Here is a 2,500-nt window from a genome sequence, read left to right on the forward strand (position 1 = left end):
ATTTTCAACTTTCTAACCAATCGAACACAAAGAGTTGTGGTCAACTGTTAAATCGGAAGCTGTCATAATGAAAAGCTCTGTTCCACAAGGCACAGTACTCGCCCCCATCCTGTTCCTCATCCTCATATCAGACTTAGAGATGTAATCCACAGTACCGTGTCATCCTTTGCAGACGATACTAGGATTTGCATGAGACTGTCATCTACTGAGGACACGGTTAACCTCCAAGAAGATATAAACCAAGATTTCTAATGGGCAACGGAAAACAATATGATGTTCAATGAAGATAATTTCCAGCTACTCACTTATGGAAAACTGGAGGAGATAATAACTAGAACTGAGTATACTACAAACTCTGATCATACAATAGAATAAAAAAATATTATGAGGAACCTGGGAGTGGTAATGTCTGAGGATCTCACTTTCAAGGATCACAAGAGTGCCACGATCACAACTGCAAAGAAAGTGATAGGATGGATAATGAGAACTTTCAAAATAAGAGATGCCAAGCTGATGATGACCCTTTTCAAATCACTTGTTCTCTCTAGACAAGAATATTACTGTATATTAACATGTCAATTCAAGGCAGGTGAAAGTGCAGATCTAGAGAGTGTACAGAGATCCTTTCCTGATCTTATAAGTTCTATCAGATACCTCAACTACTGGGAACGCTTGGAAGCACTTGACATGTACTCGCTGGAACGCAGGCGAGAGAGAGATATAACATAATTTACACTTGAAAAATCCTAGAAGGTATAGTCCCAAATCTGCACACAGAAATCACTCTCTACGAAAGTACAAGACTGGCCAGGAGGTGCAAAATACCCACAGTGAAAAGTAGGGGCGCCATTGGTACACTAAGAGAAAACACCATAAGCGTCCGGTACCCAAGACTGTTCAACAGCCACCCACCATGTATAAGGAGAATTACCAATAGGCCCCTGGCTGCCTTCAAGAGGGAGCTGGACAGATACTTAAAGTCGATGCCGGATCAGCCCAGCTGTGATTAGTACGTTGGAGTACGTGCGGCCAGCAGTAACAGCCTGGTTGATCAGGCCCTGATCCACCGGGAGGCCTGGTGGTGGACCGGGCAGCGGGGGCGTTGATCCCCGGCATACTCTCCAAGTACACTCCAGGCAAAATAATCAGGTTTATCAGCCTTAGTCGATAGATTGTCAACTTAGAAAATCATCCAATCATTTGTAAAATATTTAAATACAAAAAAAGCCTTCAGCTGTAAATTAGAGATTAACGCTTGCTTTATTGCCAATAAAAATTTCATTGTCTTCCAAATCAACACTAATCATTCAAAAGATATTAAGAGAGGCAGAAAAAAACTAGATATGTGTGTTCTGAAAATGTTTTGTGAAAGAGTTTTCAAAATGCTTTATGAAAATCTTTTTGAAAATGCTTCAAGAAAATGTTTAATAAAAATACATTATAAAAATCACTACGACATTTTAACGATTAAATGTTTTATGTGATCAGTGATAATTTGGAATACATACACACACACACGCACACACACACATACACACACACACACACACACACACACACACACGCACACACACACATACAAAAAGAAATGACCGTGAAGTATGTGAAGAACTCAACAAGAGATTCAAAGAAGTGTTCACAGAGGAGACAGAAGGGACTCCAGAAAGACGGAGAGGTGGGGCACACCACCAAGTGCTGAACACAGTGCACACAACCGAGGAAGAAGTGAAGAGGCTTCTGAGTGAGCTAGATACCTCAAAGGCAATGGGGCCAGATAACATCTCCCCATGGGTATTGAGAGAGGGAGCAGAGGCGCTATGTGTACCCCTAACAACAATATTCAATACATCTATCGAAACAGGGAGATTGCCTGAGGCATGGAAGACAGCAAATGTAGTCCCTATCTTTAAAAAAGGAGACAGACATGAAGCATTAAACTACAGACCAGTGTCACTGACATGTATAGTATGCAAAATCATGGAGAAGATTATCAGGAGAAGAGTGGTGGAACACCTAGAAAGGAATGATCTCATCAACAGCACCCAACATGGTTTCAGGGACGGGAAATCCTGTGTCACAAACCTACTGGAGTTCTATGACATGGTGACAGCAGTAAGACAAGAGAGAGAGGGGTGGGTGGATTGCATTTTCTTGGACTGCAAGAAGGCGTTTGACACAGTTCCACACAAGAGATTGGTGCAAAAACTGGAGGACCAAGCAGGGATAACAGGGAAGGCACTACAATGGATCAGGGAATACTTGTCAGGAAGACAGCAGCGAGTCATGGTACGTGGCGAGGTGTCAGAGTGGGCACCTGTGACCAGCGGGGTCCTGCATGGGTCAGTCCTAGGACCAGTGCTGTTTTTGGTATTTGTGAACGACATGACGGAAGGAATAGACTCTGAGGTGTCCCTGTTTGCAGATGACGTGAAGTTGATGAGAAGAATTCACTCGATCGAAGACCAGGCAGAACTACAAAGGGATCTGGACAGGCTGCAGA

The sequence above is a fragment of the Cherax quadricarinatus genome, chromosome 17, assembly GCF_038502225.1.
Source record: "Cherax quadricarinatus isolate ZL_2023a chromosome 17, ASM3850222v1, whole genome shotgun sequence".
In the NCBI taxonomy this organism is placed as follows: domain Eukaryota; kingdom Metazoa; phylum Arthropoda; class Malacostraca; order Decapoda; family Parastacidae; genus Cherax; species Cherax quadricarinatus.